Source organism: Mytilus galloprovincialis, chromosome 5 (assembly GCF_965363235.1).
Source record: "Mytilus galloprovincialis chromosome 5, xbMytGall1.hap1.1, whole genome shotgun sequence".
Lineage (NCBI taxonomy): Eukaryota > Metazoa > Mollusca > Bivalvia > Mytilida > Mytilidae > Mytilus > Mytilus galloprovincialis.
The window spans coordinates 27,523,141-27,539,406 of NC_134842.1; the positions used below are offsets into that span (position 1 = coordinate 27,523,141).

Genomic DNA, 16,266 nt, shown 5'->3' on the forward strand with positions numbered 1-16,266 from the left:
ATTTATATACGGTTTTAATGGAACATTATGCATGTCAGTCTATAAAAACTTGATTATACCCTAAGATATAAGAAAAGAAAGTGATTCAAACGTATCTTTCGATTCGTGGGTTTAAATCTCGTATATGAGAACACCCATGAATGAACTCGCATCTCCGGCATCGTAGTCAAAAACGTTTCCTGCGTAAGAACCACCAGTCTGTATCCACACGTGTTCCTTCTTAATTACTTTACAAATAACAGTTCTGCTGACCGATACATGTCCAACAGCACTACCGACAATTGCATGGAGTGTTTCCTTAAGAACATTGTCTACTCGTAATTCGGTATTAACAGCTTTCCCATTGAAGGTAAGAATTGTCCAGGAAAATAAGTAAACGCCTGTAACAGGTGAAACAAAAACACCGTCTCCATGGTTAAAAATATCTCCTTCATTGTATAAAGTGTTACTGAATTTCACTATTGAGTTTTTGTTGTAATCTACTACAGCTTCAGGCATATTTGCATAGAAAAAAACCCGCTGCCTGTCAACCTTAGAATCTGAAACAAAAACAGATATAATCAGAGTTAAACCAATAATATTGCATAGAAAAAAACCCGCTGCCTGTCAACCTTAGAACACGGCCGACACTCGGCTAACCGAGAGTTTGGTCGGTTAATCTATATTGAGTATGCGGCTATATCGGCGGTTGGTCTGTTAATAGGGTTGGCTAAAGTCTGTTAATCAGGTGTTATCGAGAAAATCATTGCAAGGTCATTATGTTTCATTGTATAACTTTTTAATTATATTTATATCATAAAAACTATTCATGTCTGACAAAACGATTTGGAGTACTGAATCCAGTGGTGTAATTATTTTTTGTCTAGCTTTAATAAACGATCTATAAAATGAAAAGGCGAGTTACTCATCAGTAAATTTATACACATTTTACACACACAAAATGTACACAAAAATGACAAGTTGGTTGAGTTTACTTGCATGCAATATTTTGAACATCGAAAAAAGACAGGCATTATGTTTGTTTACCATATTAACATCAATATGTGAAAAATCTACACGAAAAACTGTATTTTGGTGACATAAATCAATTTTTGATAAACGTGTGGTCTGTTAATGGGTCGGATGTATAAAACTCGGTCTGTTAATTGGTCTGTTAAGAGTTATGAATGACATTACAAGCATAATTTAATTGCTATATGGGGTGTTATCTGAATAAAGGGATAGACTCAAGATAAGTGGCTACTATATGTGGAAACAACACATGAACAATGAAACATAAGTTTAGACAATGGAATCTGAAATTGATAGAAATGGTTTCAAAAAGTGTAATATCAAAGTAATATTAATTTCAAAAGACAATACTACCGGAAATAAACTCCTGGTAGATACCAGGACTGAAATTTTATATTTACGCCTTATATTTAGGCCAGACACGCGTTTTGTCTACGAAAAACTCATCAGTGACGAAAAAAAGTGTTTAAAAGGCCAAATAAAAAACCGAAGTTGAAAAGCATTGAGGAAACACAACTAATACCGGCGTCACACATCAGCGTATAGCACTGGCGTGTTCAAAATCATTTACGCTGCCAATACGCTAGTAATTTTGGATGCATTTAACCTGTCAATCATATTTGTAACGTGTGCAAAACGAGCTTTAAGCGTGTATTGGGCGTACTAGAAACGTATGTTGGCGTATGTTGTATGTTTTTTTATGCTGCATACAAATTTCCTGGGATTGTAGCGTTCATCAAACGTATTTACTTTCCTTCATTGGCTAGAGGAATAGGGGAGGGTTGATATCACATAAACATGTTTATCCCCGCCGCAATTTTGCGCCTGTCCCAAGTCGGGAGCCTCTGGCCTTTGTTAGTCTTGTGTGATCTAGTATACATATTTTTTTAAGGGGCCAGCTGAAGGACGCCTACGGGTGCGGGAGTTTCTCTCTACATTGAAGACCCATTGGTGGCCTTGGCCTGCTCTATGGTCGGGTTGTTGTCGCTTTGACACATTCCCCATTTCCTTTCTCAATTTTACCGTGGGGCTTTGTATTTCGACGTACTACAAACTTATGCCACGCGCAGGGGCGGATGCAGGAATTTTCGAAAGGGGGGTGCTAACCCAGGGCACCCAGGGCAAAGGGGGGGGGAGTGCAAAACATATGTCCCGATACAAATGCATTGATCGGCAAAAATAAAGGGGGGGGTGCGCACCCCCGGAACCCCCCTGGATCCGCCACTGACGCGCTTTGAACGATTGCTAAGCGTTCCTATGGCATGCAACTAACGTATACCGACTTTGTCAATTTTCTCTTTACGTTTGGTGCACGCCGGTCTATACGCCAATGTGTGACGCCGGCATAAGGTAATCTATTCCTGATGTAGAAAAGCCTTAGTATTTCAAAGAAAACGCATGGAATTTAACCAGCTGCATTGCAACACATGACAGATTCATAGATGTTACAGACTTTGAACAGACAAAAAAAATAAGGCTGATTGATAACTTGGCGTAAATAATAAATTCATGCGAATTCGAGCGGCCAATCAGTCCATATAACGCTATATTGAAGTGACACACCCTTCAATGAAATGCAAAGAAATAAAATTAAAATAAAAGTTCTCTTTCTATAAGGATACTGTTGCACCGTATTGTAATTTTTTCGTCACAAGTACATCTCATTTTTTTCAATGTGAAAATATAAACTAAAGGTAGTAAGACTATTGTCGTGGCTAAATAACTCTTAACTGACACGATTTAAATTGTCCAACCCATTAACAGACTGTATTCCCCTAATATTCATTAAAATGAGGTATTACTTAACTTATATAACAATTATGAAATATTTATCAATGACAATTATTTTTTTAGAACCAAAGTACTATTTTGTGTCCTTTAAATCATATATAAAAATGTTTTTTAGCCTTTTATCCAAAATATTGCTATGCGTACAAGCATAAAAACCACATACTTGCGAGACGCCTTTTCGTTTTACTTAAAACTGCGCAGGCTATGCATTTTTTTTACTGGTGGAAAATGTTCTATGATAGATATCATTTTGTCAGACACTTTTCTTTTTTTGATGTGGTTCTCATAATATGGCAAAAATCTGTATATTTAACAGAGTTTAACATTAAATTGTGAGTTTTACTCTTAACAGACGTATAACCAACCCGATTAACAGACCAACCGCCGATATAGCCGCATACTCAATATAGATTAACCGACCAAACTCTCGGTTAGCCGAGTGTCGGCCGTGTAGAATCTGAAACAAAAACAGATATAATCAGAGTTAAACCAATAATATTGCATGTGAAATATCGACATAGGAATAACTTCTGTAAATTCAAAAATTATTGCGAAGTTTTTATTAATGCGATTAATGCGACTAGGTGACTGTCGCAATAATAAGATCTCGCATTCTGATATCATTTACATATATCTGTCAGCAGATTTTCATGAAATCACAATAATTAATATCGCATTTTTGTCCATTTTCAAATATCGCAATAATAAATGCACGCAATAATTTCTGAACTTACAGAACTAAATTGATTCGAAACAGGAATTGGAACCACAACAATCTATGGATAACATAACAATTGTTGCGTATATACACCTTACAACCGACCTGTATCATTAAAAAAATTTGTTCAAAATCTAAACGGACACCATCACGCACCGCTGTTAACTTGAAGAGCGTGTCAGAACGAAATTTATGTTATTTTCTCCAAATTATTTTTTTTTTAATTGACAAGAGTTTTGTTTGCGTTTCGAGTCTACATGGATAGGTGTAGCCAATTCAATATCCCCCCCCCCCCCTTCCCTGTTTTTAGTATAATTAAGTTGTACTTTCCAGTAACCAGTTAAGATATAAGCTTGTAACATGAATGGTAATTTTTCCTTCGAGTAAATTAACTTCTTTCATTTTTATAGGAGTGCATTAACTGGATGATTTTTTGGATATTGCACTTTCCATTCCCGCCGTTGACCGCTTATCTCAAACCAAAATACACGGTATAAAACTTTGGAAAATGTACTTTATCATTAATTATACCCGAGTAGGGTATAATGTTTTAACCCGTCTGTCCGTTAGTCCGTCCGTCATGCAGTCGACCTGTCTGTCAGTCTACGTCCGTCAGTCAGTCTGTCCGTCAGTCTGCCCGTTAGTCCTGTTCTTGTCATTGCAACGCCTCTGAAATTAAACACCAGAATTTCACTTTGTAGATAATTAAGATGCATATCGACAAGAAATTATTATTCTATTTTTCTAGAGTTATGCTTCGTTGAACTAAGAATATTGGCCTAAATATACTACTGCAACAGTTTGTCATCGCAACTCCTCTGAAACCACATAACAGAATTTCACGAAAGTTTGTTAATAGTTAGGACATACTATTTAGATTTACATATCGATAGGAAATGATGATTCATTTTTTTCTAGGCGTTATGCCCCTTTAAACTTAGAATTTTCGCCTAAATATACTTCTGCAACAGTTAGTCATCGCAACTTCTCTGAAACCGCACAACAGAATTTCATGAAACTTTTTTTATAATAAGGACATAATATGTAGATGTGAAAATCCAAACGAAAATTGTATTAGTTGACTTTGTTGGATTTAGGAGTCTTTGAACTGAGGAATCTGGTGAGATTTTGTTTGCCCAGTGACAATGTGATACAGACCTTCTAAAATTCAAACTGACCACACGCACGATACACGCACGCACGATACACGCACGGTGAATGCACGATACACGCACGGTACACGCACGATACACGATACACGCACGATGAGCGATGAGCGTTACACGGAGGATTAACGCAAAATGAATGATGAATGATGAACGCACGATACACGCACGATGCACGATGAATGATAAATACACGATACACGCACGATACACGCACGCACGATACACGCACGTTGAATGATTCATTGACAACTGAACAACGAACGCTTTTTACACGGTTCTCAAAGCTATTTTTTTTAGAATAGTATTTAAAATTGATATGAATTTTCATTAAAGGCAATACTTGTAGCTGTTTTGCCGATACCACCATAATAAATAATATACTATTTTGCCAGCTCAGATTCAAATAACTTAATTAAAGTCGGCTATTTTATAGGCACCGGAAATATTTTTGAACTTGGACAGAAGCTCATAACAATCAAAATATAGTGTCTTCTTTTTGTTCAACCTCACCCTGAGAGTTCAAGTTTACGGCAAACGAAGGCGAGACATTGTGTTCCGCGAAACTCTTACTAATTTTATTTCATACAGTTAAAAATCGAGATTTTATTTTTATGCATACAATGTCCGACGCATTATATCTACAGAGAGTGCATGACTGGTTCTAGAAATTATTTTAACTAACATGTTTGGTATAATTGATTGCAATAAATGAATGATCTATGTATTTTTACATGTTATATATTTTTTTCACTTTGACAGATACATTTTATAAACGATTATATATGTATATATCTAAAAAATATTGTAAGCTGTTTTCGTTTTCACTACAAGCATAGCAGAAATTATTTGATTCTTTTATGTTAACATTCACTGCAAATTTTTGTAGTTCTGTACATATATACTTATCAACAGGACATATTAGGTTATAATTTCACCAATAAATGAGTAGTTGAACAATCTTTAGAACGTGTCGGTTTTTCCTTGATATTGCCGAAAATCAGTGATCCGACTGACACAAGCGAATTGACATAACACCTGATTAAACAATCATAATTTCTTTTTTTAAGTTACAAAGTTCCTTATATCATCCATTGTTATCAAAATCGTATGTGTTAATTGAGAGCAAAAGATATTATTTTGTCAGAAAAATTTGATTCGTACAAATTAATTAGAACTACTTAAGAAAATGACATTTACTAAATAATTAGAAAATTTAAACATTTGTAATACCAAATACTTCATTATATACTTCTGAAACGACTTTTCGTCCTGAATATGCATGAAATGTTTGCCACTGGACGTTTAAACAACCACTGAATAATCAATTAATCAAATTTTTATCTCAGTAAAAATGACTTCAACAATATAAGACACGATTGGTGTCTGTTGTTTGTTTGTACAGTAAACATACTGAATGTGTTTATATTCCTTTCCAATTTCAAGTATGTAAGAAAATTCATACATATTTTCAAACATCTTAGCTGACACTTCAAATTTCTAGGAGGTGAGATTCACGGGGTTTTGCCTTAAACACTTTGGGAAAATGCAATTTTTAATTCCAATTTGAAACCTAACGGTAATAGATATCCCAAGGTTTTTTTTAAATGCATGTCTAATTTGATAAGGAGATTTGAAAAATCTATCTCAATGGTAGTTGAAATTATTCAGTGCAATCATTTTGTGTCCGTCATTGTCTTTCATACATATCAATGAATTGGTGTATCCACTGTTTGCTGTTCGTAATCTGTTGTTTATGGCAGTCAGGCCTCGTGATTGATTCCAAAATTTAAGCTCCCACTTAGGTAAATGTATGATCATTTATAGGGGAGGGGCTATTTTTCTCGATGCAAACATTATTTTCCTTCCCGAAAAAAAACCAGCTTAACAATTTTCTATATGTTTTCACTGTCGGTCTAAAACTGTATCGCATGCCCATAAATGTCCTAAAGCTTTAAATGTCAGATCATGAGGGTCTGAATGGGGATTCAGTATTTCTGTATTCTATATTTTTAGGCAATTTGTTTTATAATTCGTTTTACCTTTTGCCGATTATTCTTTATTCCATATATTCTAGTACCTCATCATTTTCTTTTCTATTTGTCTGGTTATTTTTTGTATTCTTTATTTTTTTGTCTATAATTTCCTTCTATAAACCCCCATTCACACCCTCATGTATAATGGAAGACGATAAACATTTCAGTATACATACCACCCGTTGTCACTTTCACCTGACATACAAATCACATATTGTTATTACGGCCCGTTATTTCCACCTGGACACAGGACTTATATAATATATATATTACGTAATAATAACGGATATAGTAAATTCAGTAGAATATAACATGTATCAACGTACTGACTTCTTAAATGTATTTCGAACTGACAATTGTAAATAGTATTTTTAGTTATTTTAAAACTAAGAATGAAAATCGGGAATGTGTCAAAGAGACAACAACCCGAAAAGAACAATTGACCGAAGGCCACCAGTTATATTTGCTAATGTTTTTGTTTCGAATAAGGCAAAAGCCATTGTATTTTCAGAAAATCTCTAAACGGCAAATGAGAGTTTAGCGACCTTGACTTTCTAACAGCCCTAGCACTGTCTCTAAACATTGTCGAATTTAAGAACCTATATCAATTAAGGGCTATGCTACCTAGCTTTTAGAGTTTACAAAAATATATATTTCAGAACCAAATTTTGGCTTCTTTATATTTATACCAAAATTGAGTTCAAGGCAGTATTTTGTCGAAGAGAACTATTACCCAAAGTGCAACATGCGAGAAGAAGTTTCATTTCCCTTATTGTTTTTAGTGATGTGACTAATCTTTCGAGGTTACGTCACGGAAATATATCTTAAATGAAAAGGTGCAATTGGGTGCATCCCTAAAAAACAAATTTAAAAAAATGCTTTATATACTGACATTGAAACAAATATACTGCTCATAATAATTGCACATATGTAGACTTTAATTATGATATCCCGCGTTTTATAAACCATCGCACTCCATTGCGCCAAAGTCGTCAGCTTGAGTTGTTCGTGGAGCGTTTTCACAAATTCTGGTATTAATACTTTGTTGTTTCCAGTTAATCGACATTTTGAATACGTGTTTTAAATATTTGCAAATGATACTTAGATAAAGGAAGATGTGGTGTGAGTGCCAATGAGACAACTCTCCATGCAAATAACAATTTAAAAAGTAAACCATTATAGGTACTTGTCCACAAATGAACATGTTGAAGCTGGTTACGAGGTTTCAATACATATTCGTACAATCGTTCTTAAAGTTTTTGAAAATACGTGTTGACTATTAGTCCCCGAGGGTATCACCAGCCCAGTAGCCAGTACTTCAGTACTGGCATGAAAATACGGATTTATTGTGTTATTAAAATTTGCTGTTACAAAAATGATAGAAATTATTATAAATTAAGGAATGTATCTCCCTCATGCAAAGCTCTGATTCCTTTCACGGATTTGGCTATACTTTTTGGACCTTTTAGATTATAGCTCTTCATCTTTTATATAAGCTTTGGATTTCAAATATTTTGGTCACGAGCATCACTGAAGAGACATGTATTGTCGAAATGCCCATCTGGTGCAAAAAAAATTAGTACCGTTAATTTTATTACTATCACTGGGTCGATGCCTCTGCTGGTGGACTATTAGTCCCCGAGGGTATCACCAGCCCAGTAGCCAGTACTACAGTACTGGCATGAAAATACGGATTTATTGTGTTATTAAAATTTGCTGTTACAAAAATGATAGAAATTATTATGAATTAAGGAATGTATCTCCCTCATGCAAAGCTCTGATTCCTTTCACGGATTTGGCTATACTTTTTGGACCTTTTAGATTATAGCTCTTCGTCTTTTATATAAGCTTTGGATTTCAAATATTTTGGTCACGAGCATCACTGAAGAGACATGTATTGTCGAAATGCGCATCTGGTGCAAGAAAATTAGTACCGTTAATTTTATTGAAGTTTTGATAACAAGAAAAAGATGTGGTATGATTGGGGATGAGACAACTCATCGCAAGAAATAAAATGACACAGAAGTTTTCACCATAAGTCACCCCACGGCCTTCAACAGGGAGTAATGATTGAACACACCACAGTAATTATTTCATAAATTATCTCATACAATATGTTAAACAGACAATTTGTTAAAAAAAATGAGGAAATAAATCAATAAAGTTTAATAGAAATCCAGGATAGTTTAAGAATTGGGTAGATATCCTCTTTATATAAATTTGCTAACACATATGTTTATGTATTGGCATAGACTAGAGAATTCTCCATCTGATTTATTGAAAAATGCTTATGCTGAGTTAAAAATGATAGAAAGTAAAAGTCAAACCAGTTACAATAATTCATGGCTCTCTAATATCATTTTCTACAGTGAAAAATTGGGTATTGACCTAAATATATGTAAAAATCTAGGAAAAAATAAATTTAAAAACTTATTGAAAAAACAGCTCAAATTAAATTTTCAAAATGATTGGGAGAAAATGCGAGATTTTTATTTACAGAATCAAGGCAAATTGGACACTTATTTTTCATTCAAAAAGTCATTTGACTATGAAAATTATTTAGATTTAAAGCACCCACAAAAACATTTATTAACAAAATACAGACTTAGCAATCATTGTTTAAGAATAGAAACTGGCAGACATGAACGAATTACCAATGTATGTGGTAAATATGAAATATTACCTCGACATGAGAGGATATGTTTATATTGTAATACAAATTGTATTGAAAATGAAATGCACTTTCTTCTGGAATGCCCTATTTACAATAACCTCAGAAGAGATATCACTGATTATATAAAAAAATACCCCAGTTTAGATAGTTTAAATATAAATGATCTTTTTTCATGGATCATGATTAATGAAGATAGCAGATTTTTATCTATTTTATGTGCATACCTGGATAAAGGCCTGCAACTAAGAAAATCAGAAAATTAGTTAGAAACTCTAAAATATATCAAAATTATCTCTCCTTGACCACTGATCCTTTCTTCATGCATTTGAATTTCAATTATTATTTTATGTTTCTTTAATCACTCTGTAATGTTTATGTCATGTTGTAATTAATGTTATGCTCTTAATGGGCCCTTTAATTTGGAAAATAAAAATATTGTATTGTATTGTATTGTAAGATACGGTCATTAAAATTTCAAAGACGCCGGCGGAATGTAGAATCGCTTAGTCTCGCTTTTTCGACTAAAGTCGAAGACTCGACAAAAAACATACAAATCAGATTTCTTTCTGACATACGGGCGCACTACGCTTTTTTTATACGCCCGTCAACATCTTGACGGGACGTTTTATGGTATACAAATGTCCGGCGTCCGTCCGTCCGCATGTCGCACTGTAACTTGAGAACCGCTTATCCATTTCATGAAACTTAACATAGTTGTTTCTTATGATGGTTTTCGGAATTTACTCATATTTTTAGTGAAACCATTTGTATTTACACGCATCTTTGTCGGAATTAAAATAAAAACAAAACACTTATAAATATATATATTCCTTTTGTCTCCGTATATCTTACATAAACATTTTAACAAGCTGACCACACTCTTATTTATAAGTTGGCGCACATCAAAGTCGTGCTCCTATGGCAAACAATTTTGTTGCAAAAGAAATGAAACAACAGCAAAATTATTTGTCCTTTTCATCATTTTAAATAAGAACAACACATTAATTAAATATTTGAAGCATAAATATTTTCGATACAATTGTTTTAAATCACTTAAAATAAAAAAGATCGTCATTGTTTAATCAGTTGCTATATATATATATGTTATTTGGCACGTGTCATTGATTTTCGGCATATCAAAGAAGAACCGGCACGTGTCTAAATAATGTTGAATATCTCGTTTATTTATGATTATTTTTCTGTAAAATTTAAAATTTATGCATTAAATATCAATCTCTAACACGATATATAAAAATAATACATATAACAGCACTCCTTCTATTCCTTAGTGGCATTGTATAGTCAAAGCCTTAGTGCACTAAGGATTCCTTAGCAGTGTTAAGACGTACCGAAAAAAAAACAACATCCGTCATTCTTTAATAATCATAGAAGGTTAACAACTAGTTTGTTTCACGGCCGTTATTGAAATTTTTGACAATACCTTAATATTTGTATGTTCCGAAGGCATACTGAATGTTTTACGGGGGGGATCAACCTAGTTAGTAACAACGTACTTTTGTGAATTATTTTTCGGATAATAATCTTTTAGACATACAATAAAAACGGTGTCATTGATAGGCAACCATGAACACAATGAAAAATGAATCCGTGAAAGTGTTCCATGTTTATTCCCTTCAAGTAAAGACTTGTTATGATAATACCATACATTTAACTAATTTATAAAAAAAACCAAACAAAAAACAAGATTATATCTTAAACTTGTAAATCCAATTTCAAGTTTTAAAAGTTCCTCAATTAAAAATAATACATGATATATTTGCGTGATCTTATATTTGTTTAATTAAAATAATGCCTTCAAATACATGTAATGTTTATTTTTATTCAATTTTCCACAAAACATTTTAGCTTATTTAAATGAAATTCAGAACAGAGAATTCAAACACTGTTGAAGAGAATATACATATTCGTGTTAATTCGCCTCAGTTTAATTTGTTAATTCATGTTTGACATTTATAACATTTTAATCCGCAATCCACATTTACCCGACAATCTTGTATATTGTATTTTCTCAATGAAATAACATAACGTGCATGTGACCATCAGAAACTAAGACAAAAATGATATTTATAATGGTATTTATCAAAACTTAAATATTTCGAAATATCTAAGTAGCATAGGAATTTGCCAAATAAGCGAAGAATTATAATCTACCTAGGATTTACAACCAAGGATTTGTATAGTTTCTTTTCAATAAAATATTGTTGGTGTTTTTGGCGACTATAGCAACAACCTTGCCGTTATTAAATAAAAATATTAAATTTTCGCTATCTGATAATTATAGCCGCGGGTTAAAAAGTTCATTAAAATGTATAATATTATACTATAATGGGCATTTTAGAATGACATGAAGTTCATCTTCAATAGTAGAGCTACAACACATGTTATCTCGTGGACTTCTTTTCTTTCATACTTTCCAGTTTCTATTTTTTTAGTGGAGCTACCCTACATTTAAATATTGCAAAAACACATTTGTTTTTAATTGACAGAATATTTTTAACAAATACCAGTTGGCCAACAGTATATTTTGAAGTCCATTTTCGCTCAGTTGAATAGAAATTCCAATTTTAACTCTTCTGTCGTAGAAATGTCAATATCATGTTATTGTTTGTACGTACAACATGTATCATTATATCAAAATGTGTCAGTCCCAGCCAAGATTCACCGAATAACCACAAAATCTTTACAGATGATAAAATATTTACACAAAAAGTCATGAATCTGTATGAACGTTATGTACGATGAAGTTAATTTTAAAAGAGTCTACAAGAAAGTAAGTATGACTGTAAATTTTATTTAAAGTCGGAACATTCATATATATTATATATATATACATATACTTTAACCGCTCTATAACCGACTATCATATAAAAACCGCAATGTATGAACGTTACACAATTAGAGATGAACGTTTCACAAATGCACGTTATCTGATCTACATCAAATTATACACGATTGACGAACGCACGGTTGAGAATGAATGATTGATGAACGCACGATACACGCACGATACACGGTTAAGAATGAATGTTTGATGAGCGCACGATACACGCACGATACACGATTAAGAATACACGATGCACGCACGTTACACGGAAAATACACGGAACGATGAATGATGAACGCACGATTGGTACACGCACGATACACGCACGATGCACGCACGCAACACGCACGATACACGATGAACGCACGGAATAATGGTCAGTTTGAATTTTAGAAGGTCATATATGTGAGCGTGCTCACAAAGGTTCTTTTATATTAGTTATTTCGATAATATCAAATTAAATGAACCAATTAACAGAATAATGAATAAAAGCAGTGAAGAAATGAAAAATGAAAAAAATCAATCGTTTTCTTATATAGATATAAGAAGATGTGGTATGGGTGCCAACGAGACAACTCTCCATCCAAGTCACTTAAAAGTAAACCATTATAGGTCAAAGTACGGTCTTCAACACGGAGCCTTGGCTCACACCGAACAGCAAGCTATAAAGGGCCCTACAAATTACTATTGTAAAACCATTAAAACGGGAAAACCAACGGTCTAATCTATATAAAAAACGAGAAACCGCAAACGAGAAACTTATGAACCACATCAACAAACGACAACTACTGAACATCAGATTCTGTTCTTGGCCAAATATTCATAAACTAAATTAATTGTTAAAAGCTGCCAATAAAAGACTGAAATTATCTAAAGGCATCATGTAATATGAGATGTCATATTATTACTTAACATTGTATCACGTGCATGTGTTGTTTTCTGCAGTTTATCATTGTGTGGTATTTGTTATATATGTTTTGATTGCCATAGCATATATATGCTTTTTGTTAATAAACTCATTCGTTAATTCATTCATTCAACAACGGTGCATGATCGAATCTAATTTAAAATGATTGATATCGGTTGTACGATTTCGGATCAGTAATCGGAATCAATAAAAAAAACTTACATAATATACGTAACAGAGGCGGATTTAGGGGGGGGGGGCAGGGGGCCCGGGCCCCCCTTTTGTGGGAAAAATTTGGTTGATTAAAAAGGGAATCACTGAATCATGACTAGAGCAGACCCCCTCTAAGGCAGTCATTGGGCCCCCATTTATGAAAATTTTTGGATCCGCAACTGCATAACCAACTAAAGCTAAGTTTTCAAACATGTAACGCATGTGCACTGAATGATACAGGGTCTTATCGTGTGTAAGCTTAAGAGAAAAATGTCTACAAAATAAAACGAGTAAAAGTTGACGATGAAAATGCTAGAGATTAGGTAGAAATAGGAGGTCACATACACATATATATAATATAACCACTTGATCTTTTTTGACAAATATATTATAATTCTGGTATGATTTTGTTACCCAGTTGCTGCCTTATTGACGAATGCCTACATCTCCCTTAAATAGTTCAATACCAGAGTAAACAAGTGTAATTATGTGAATAATACAACGATCGACAGTCAGAGGTATTTTATGTCAAGTTTCACTATGCAAAATAAACGTGTAGTCAATGTTGCCTTTAAATAATCTTTCTGGTCCTTTAATGCATTTAAGAATATTTACTTTTATTCTAATCTCGATATTTTGTTAACATAATAAACACATTCTAAAACTGTTAACACATTCGCTAAGCGGGTAACACATGTACCACAATAAAAAGCAGAACATTGAATAAAATAAATATACGTCTAAAGATAAATAACAACAAAAAACAATTATAGGCGTGAGGCGTGAGGTTTCAGAACTTCTGGTGTTATATTACAATATTCCAAAAGGGGATCGTTTACAACAGGGGGCCTCGGTGGTCGAGTTGTCAAGTGGTCGAACTATCGACTTCCGTATCACTAGCTTGTCAACGCTGAAGTTTTGAGCATATCGAATCTCGCATGTGTCAGGGGTGTCGACTCCAAACTTAATTGACTAGGGTTGTCAGTTTTTCTACCAAAGGTCGGTTGTTCCCTCCGGCTTCCGCCACAAAAAAACCAGGCACAAAATATCACAAAAATGCTTATAGTGGCGTTAAACACCAATCGACCAATCAATCAATCAATCAAGCCTTTACAATAATAATGGTACCACGATTGTTCTGGTTTATGTTTTTTATGGGGGGGGGGGGGCAACACCTGATAAGATGTGAAGTATCTCAACAAAACCGGTATAAGTTAAAACACATTTTTTTTATAGTGTGGATTTATAAAAAAAAATGCAAGTTTCGATTTTAATTTGATGAGAGAGAGATCATATATACCCTTAATAGCTTGCTGTTCGGTGTGGGCCAAGGCTCCGTGTTGAAGGCCGTACCTTGACCTATAATGGTTTACTTTTCGGTGTGAACCAAAGCTCCGTGTTGTCTCATTGGCACTCATACCACATCTTCCTATATCTAATGAATGGACGAACAACACTATACTATACCCACGAGGAGAAGGGTAGAATTTAAGATAACAATACTTACGTTCGATAAGTTCTGTTACTAATTCCGTCATATTTCGCTTCAAAGCATCCCACATGTCAAATGTTACCAATTTACTTCCGTCTAAAGTAATGTTTTGAACTGCTCTTGTATCGACTCCATATAGTACAAGGAGTCCCGAGAGTAGAAACAGTGAACACGTATCTATCATTGTGAACAGTGTCTGTATACTGAACCAAATGGTTTTACAAGCGACCTCTTAGAGAATAAAACTCATTTTATATGAAATTTTGTTTGGACAGTATCACGTGCACACACAGTAAGGCGTCTTGTTGATTGAAATATTTTTAAAATGGCTTCAATATCTGAAGAGTCATCGAAATAAGAAAAAAATAACCATAAATTTTGATGTAATAATTATTGTGGAAAGTAGCTAAAATTTAAAAGTGTTTACGCCACATTTATCATAGCAAAAAGTACTAACCTACAGAAATTAACGATTTAACTTGATACTGCAATGGTAAAGAGTTTGACCGAGATCCGTGTACTTTTCATATCTTGATTAAAATATACAACTTTAAAACCAATTGTTCAGAGAACAATTGAAGGATTTTTCCTCATCAATTTTATAATTTATTGATGAGAAGCTACTTTCGGTTTATTCAAAGTTACTATTGGTGTCCAAACAATAGTTTTTTCATACCGATTGAATAAATAAATGTTTCTATATATTTTTGACTGAAATAAGGGAGATAAATGTCAATTTCCGGTTTAAAATGTCACTTCCGGTCTTGCATGATAGCTTTATTTACACTGATTTCAAAAATATATGGTTTCTATATACTTTTGCCTGTAATAATGGGGTATATTAGGTACTTCCGGTTTAGTGAAATTCACAACCGGTCTCAAATGATACGTTTATGTATGCATATTTAAAAAATATATAGTTTCTGATACTTTTCTATGAAATAAGTGCAAAAGTAGCTACTTCCGGTTTACTCCAGGTCACTTTCGGTTGATATTTTTCTCAGGATACATGTCAACCATCAGTTTACAAAAAGACCTTATGGCTTTATTATGTACCAAGTTGGAGTAATAATCAATTAACCTTAAATTGAATCATTTTATGTCCAATTACTCTTATAAGATGTCATTGGTTTGTTTCCGACCAAATGTATCATATTTCAATCACAATTAGGCAATCATTTTGCACTAGTTTTTTTTATATATATATATCTTTAAAAGTGACAGAGGAGATCAAGGAACAAGGTTAAGTCAAAATTTAGAATTTCACCTTCACCTAGTTTTCTGTTCTTTGGACCAAGGACCTCAAAATCAACAGACCCTAGATCTCTATCACTTATGGTTTACCAGTTACAATACATATCACTTGTTTCAAATGCATTAGGTGAAATAACTCTCATATGGAGTCTTCATATC

General features: G+C 33.6%; 1 long non-coding RNA gene across 1 annotated transcript; it reads right to left on the reverse strand.

Moving 5' to 3' along the window:
* On the reverse strand, nucleotides 1-15,184 carry LOC143075529 (uncharacterized). Its single transcript, XR_012978337.1, has 2 exons — nucleotides 14,869-15,184; nucleotides 1-539 (listed from the first exon to the last, which is right to left on the reverse strand). It is a non-coding gene; the product is annotated as an uncharacterized LOC143075529 (long non-coding RNA).
* Between the last annotated feature and the right edge of the window lie 1,082 nt (nucleotides 15,185-16,266).